Genomic DNA, 6403 nt, shown 5'->3' on the forward strand with positions numbered 1-6403 from the left:
CGCGGCATCCACCACGCCCACGGTGGGAGGAGCATGGTCGATTTGGCGCTGAGGAAGATGGAGCAGAGCAGGGGATCTAGGAGGAGAGAGAAGAGGAAAAGGAACGTCGGCTTCCCGCTCGCAATGGGCTGGAAGAAGGCACTTTTTCCTTGTGTCGTGTGCTGCAGCCGGGTGAGAAGTTTAGTGCTCACTCTTCGTTCTCTCTGCTAATGTCGGTGTTGTTGGCGGTGCTTAACTCACATTTCTAACCGCCAACTATCATATAACAACTGCTAAAATAAACACCAAGCTTAGACATAGGGTTTTAGAACTAACAATCTCCACAAGTTTTGGTGTTTAACCATTTGCAGAAGGGTATTCATGGAATCCATGGAAAATACATTCAAAATGCGCAAAGAAACAAAGTATGACACGGTATTGTGCAAAGGAAAAAGAGCCCAGAAGGAGAAGGCCCACTACCAAGCCAAATCAGGGCCCATCGATGTGGAGAAAGAGAGCCCAAATCCAAATCAAATGATCTCCAATTGGCGTAAAACTTCACGGGCATGGCCTATACACCCCTAGAGGCCCACCACGCGAAGGCGGTGGTGAGAGGGCCAGGTCAGGGGTCGACCGACCCCTTGGGTCGCCTGCACCCTCCCTAGTTGAAAGGTCCTAATGGCTAGAGGGGGTGAATAGCCTATTAAAAATTCTACAACAACAATTAACAAACTGGTTAGACAAATATGAGGCGAAGCAAGTGTTGCGCTAGCCTACTAAAGTAGCAAGCCACCTACCACAATTCTAGTTTATATAGTTTCTATCCACACAATAGCTATGTCACTACACTAAGTTAGTGTGCTCTCAAAGGCTAACTAAAGAGCCACACTAACTAAACTAACAAGCTCTCACAGCTAGCTACACTAAAGAGCTTGACAACTAGTTTGCGGTAATATAAAGAGAGTGAGCAATTTGTTTATACCGCCGTGTCGAGGAAGAAGCCAATCAATCACAAGAATAAATACTAATGAAGACCAATCACCTCAGAATCAAATGATGACATAATGATTTTTTATCGAGGTTCACTTGCTTGCCGGCAAGCTAGTCCTCGTTGTGGCGATTCACTCACTTGGAGGTTCACGAGCTAATTAGCATCACACGCCAAACCCTCAATAGGGTGCCGCACAACCAACACAAGATGAGGATCACACAAGCCACGAGCAATCCACTAAAGTACCTTTTGGCTCTCCACCGGGGAAAGGTCAAGAACCCCTCACAATCACTACGATCGGAGCCGGAGACAATCACCACTCTCTGCTCGATGATTCTCGCTGCTCCAAGCCATCTAGGTGGCGGCAACCACCAAGAGTAACAAGCGAATCCCATAGCGAAATACGAACACCAAGTGCCTCTAGATGCAAACACTCAAGCAATGCACTTGGATTCTCTCCCAATCTTACAAAGATGATGAATCAATGATGGAGATGAGTGGGTGGGCTTTGGCTAAGCTCACAAGGTTGCTATGTCACTGCAAATGGCCAAGAGAGTGAGCTTGAGCCGGCCATGGGGCTTAAATAGAAGCTCCCACAAAATAGAGTCGTTGTACCCCTTCACTGGCACAACACGGGGTTACCGGATGCTCCGATCATATTGATCGGACGCTGGACCTCAGCGTTCGGTCACGCGATGCGTGCCACGTGTCCTCTCTCTTCAAATGTTGATCGCCCGATCTCAACGGTCAATTGATGACCAGACGTAGCAGCTCAAAGTGACCGGACGCTGAACCCCAGCGTTTGATCATTTCCAGTAAGCATCCAGAGACGACTTTTCACGACCGGACATGTCTGGTCATGCTTGATCGGACACACCCAGCGTCTGGTCACACGGCGACTCCCCTATGCGCTGCCATGTCAGCTGGACCGAACACACCCTATCAGCGTCCGATCACCAAGTGACCCAACGTCCAGTCAGAGACCGACACCAACATCTTTGTAGCTTCTACTGACCGGACGCACCGGTCCAACCGAGGCCAGCGTCCGGTCACTTCCAGTGACCTCCATCTTTTCTGTATAGGGCGCCGCTGGCACTGCCAAACTATCCACACTCTACGGGCGGACACTCCACCGATGAAGTTTCTAACCCTTGCTCAAATGTGCCAACCACCAAGTGTATCACCTTGTGCACATGTGTGTTAGCTTATTTTCACAAAAAGTTTCATGGGTGTTAGCACTCCACTAGATCCTAAATGCATATGCAATGAGTTAGAGCATCTAGTGGCACTTTGATAACTGCATTTCGATACGTGTTTCACCCCTCTTAATAGTACGGCTATTGATCCTAAATGTGATCACACTCACTAAGTGTCTCGATCATCAAAACAAAATGGCTCCGACAATCTATACATTTGCCTTAAGCCTTTTGTTTTTCTCTTTCTTCTTTTCAAGTCCAAGCACTTGATCATCACCATAGCACCGCCATCATCATGTCATGATCTTCATTTGCTTCACCACTTGGAATGTGCTACCTATCTCATGATCACTTGATAAACTAGGTTAGCACTTAGGGTTTCATTAATTCACCAAAACCAAACTAGAGCTTTCAATCTCCTCCTTTTTGGTAATTGATGACAACCCTTTCATAAAGATATGAATTAAAATTCAATTGAATCCATGTTACTTGCCCAAGCATATTTACCATGTGTAAAAGGATATGGACAAGTTTCATGAACCCCAAATGATAGAAATTGCTCCCCCTACATATGTGCTAAGAGTTTGGATTATAGATTGCACATATGCTTAGATAGGAAATATATGAGACAATGTCTACCCAATGATGCTAAGGTATAAAGGATGGACCTTTGAAGCGTGATACCAATCGGAGTGCACCATTATACCATCCTTAGCACCATGGTTAGCTTGATACCACTTGGAAATCACTAGATAACCTATGCATGCTAGATTTTCATTTCATCATTTAAACCTACAACTAGCATACACCACACAAGCATGGATATTGAAGTTTAAAACTTGTGCCATGCAAGCAAACATATGAAATGCACCATACAAGTTCATGAGCTTGCTCCCCCTACTTATGTGCTCAAAATTTTAATTGATCCTTTTCCTTTATCATATCTCTCCCCCTATGTCAAGTTCTCCCCCTTTGTTGTCTTTTCATAATCTTAGTACATTAATATCTTTGTTTTTCTCCCCATGTACTAATATCTTTGTTTTTCTCCTCCTTTGTCATCAATGACCACAAAGGCTTAAATTATAGATAGGTTGAGATTATCAATGTCAATCAATGGGGTGAGGATCATTTTCCCAAATTTGGTCTAATCTAGATCATTTACTAAAGATATTTAACTCGGTTTGATCCAAGGACAAGCTTCTTCACACCTCTAAATAAGGGTTATCTTGTACCATGTTGAGTTAAACACTTAGAGCTCATTTTCTAGATCAAACACTAGGTGTCGGGTTCATAAACCCAGGGTCCCTCGGGGACCGGCTTCCACGCTTAGGCTCAGCCCAGGAAAACAACATGTAGCTCATGGGCTGGCCCAAGAGTCTAAAAACACAACAGGCCGAAAGGGCGGTTCGGTCACCGACCGGAAGGTCTACCCAAAGAACAAGCACCCACTCGTTAACTTCTTCGACCCACCTCTTCGACCGGAGCACTCGCTTCGAGCACCAGCCGTCTCCGAGCGGTCTCTCCAATCAGAAGGCCTAGCCCAAAACGCTGCTTCCTACTTTGACCCCATGACTCCGACCCTGCGACCAGGGCTCGTGGGAACCCTGCTCACCACTCTTCTCTGATCGACGCACTCAGAGCTGACTAGAGCCATCCGACCGGGGGCGCCCCGTTCGGTAGGAACCAGAAGACGTGCGGAGAAAGGCAAGGCAAGGCTCACAAATCAAAACCACTGTACCAGGGACCATACCCTGCATGAAATAGTACTCTGCAACCACTCTGACACAAACAATATTATAGGCACCGACATCTCCCCCTACAGTATTATAGGGGCCGCTAAAACTTCCATACGGTAAGCCCCCCGCGTATCTCTGGACATCGATCGTAGTATGGGCACCAGGATTTTCCATACCAAGTGAACATAGCGCGGCTCCTCACATGCCACTAGGCATCAAATAGTATTTGTAGGTACCGGCGCCCATCCTTCCTAAAGAAGATAGCATGACCTCCCATGCGAATCTAACATTCTACAACGACATCAACAATGTTGGGGGCGCCTACCATTATCCAATCTTCATCAGCGTGGGCACCAAGGCTTAGAAACATCCATACTCTCTCCCTCTCACCTGTAAAGCCATTCCCTTTATCTATAAAAGGGGATGTGCTCCCTCCAAGGGGAGGAGGTCGACTTCTTCAAGTTCAGACTCACTAGATCGATAGCTCACAACTCCTCAAGCGCACGCTCGAACACCTAGCTCGTAGCGAAGTTCCTGTCACTCTCGGCCCTTCCGGTCGGAGCCGACCAGACCTCATGTGCACCCCATCTTTCTCTCTCCCGTTTGTAACCCCACTGCAAACTTTGAGCACCTAGGCTCAGGAATAAAGTCACCGACCTACCCTGGCTGGACATAGGGCATGTTGCCCGAACCAGTATAAATCCTATGTCATTGAGTGCTAGGCCACCTCCGATCACAACGTACAACAAAACTACAAATATTCACTAGTTGGTCAGTTTCTGCACCGATAGTTGGCGCCGTCCGTGGGGAAGACGCTGTACATTCAACACTTTTTGGTCATCGGATGGCCCATTTTTCCGCCACCCCCGCCATGGCGGGCTCGGGCGATATGATTCGCTTCGGCTCGCTGGAGTTTCCCGCACTCTCGCCCACCGGGATGTGGGTTCCACCCGTCTTCGAGCCATCCCAGGCCTTCCTCTTCGGAAGCCTGGACTTCGTCGCTGACCGACTCGGCGTACTCCACCTCCATGAGAAGGCTCGTGACCCGGCACCCATCGAGGGGACATCCTCCATCAACTCCGGGACGTGCGACTTCGACGACGCGACATCTGTGCTTCATTTCGAGCAAACTCTCTGCTCAAACCCCGCTGTAAGTAATATGCGTACTACTACTCGCTCTTTATTTACTATCTCTCACCAATCACCCGGAGGGAATGTACTGTCCACGCCACAAATGCCGTATGATCGGTCCCCCTACGGCCTCACGTCCTCCATGGACGCATACGCTCGGGGCTCTGAAGGATGCTGGCACCATCCCCCTCACGTCTGAGTTCGTGGGAATGGCAGTCTGCGTTCCTATCATTTCCCACGAACTCCTAGATGGTGATGGTGAGAGCGATGGTTCCAGCATTGGTGATGTGGCACCCCGCCACTGTCCGTCCCGGGAGTGCACTATGGTGGACGCTCCAGGACAACCACCAATGGTTGCAGAGTCTGCGCAAACTCACACCCCTCTGGACCCGTGTGCGGGGGCCCTCGTGTCTGCGCAAGCACACGCTGAGGAATTACAACAACGACGGCAGAACCAGCCTCCGCCTGCACTGGCACCATCAGTACAGCCCGTTGCGCCTGTCTGGTCCAACATGACATCATGAACAAGGGGGACGATCTCCCTCAATTCGCTTGGGCTGGCCAGAACATCGTCGCTGCAGCAATGCTTCTGCGCGGCATTCCTAAGCCCATCGACCCCTAGGAGTGGGCAGTCTACCGAAAGCTCCGGGTTCTAGTAGAAGCCACCGCCGTCCAACAGGTGAAAAGCTCCGCGTCGCGACTCCAACCTGCGCCCTCTCTCCCCACTAGGAGGATGAGGACGCACCAGATGGATCGCTCCGTTCACTCACCGCCATAGCCATCAGGCCCGGCTCGGGGTGCGGCGGTCGCGCCATGGTCCAACCTGGCGCCTGCTCCACGCCAACCATCAATACACAAGCGGCCCAATCTGCATCAGGACGCCCGTAGCATCATCAACAACCGGCGTTAGGCTCGACGCGATGGTGACGTCCACCGTGCGGTAGTAGGCGACATGGACCCCAGCCAAACCATCGAGGGAAGTGGTGAAACGTGCCCTAGGCGCGGCCGCCGGCCAGATGACTGGAGCTCTAGCCCTTAGGGCTCAGGGCCATGGGCCTTTAGCTGGCGTATCTGGAGAGTGTGACAGAACCGCCCAATTTATACAAGATCAAGTACGGTTGTCCCCGCTAACACGTTGACACACCCATGCTTTCACTCATATAAACCCGGTAGTCCGCCGAGTGTCCCGAAAGACCTCGGTAAATCAACATCACAACCAAGATCGCGTGATTAAGTAAATACACATCACATACATCGGGTTGCAGCGGAAATAATATTACAAAGGGGTTAACAAATAATAGTACAAGTTTGGCGTTTCAAAACTGCTTAGTGGAAACAACATAGCTTTCAAATGATTACATTAATATAAG

The sequence above is a fragment of the Miscanthus floridulus genome, chromosome 16 (genome assembly GCF_019320115.1).
Source record: "Miscanthus floridulus cultivar M001 chromosome 16, ASM1932011v1, whole genome shotgun sequence".
NCBI lineage: Eukaryota > Viridiplantae > Streptophyta > Magnoliopsida > Poales > Poaceae > Miscanthus > Miscanthus floridulus.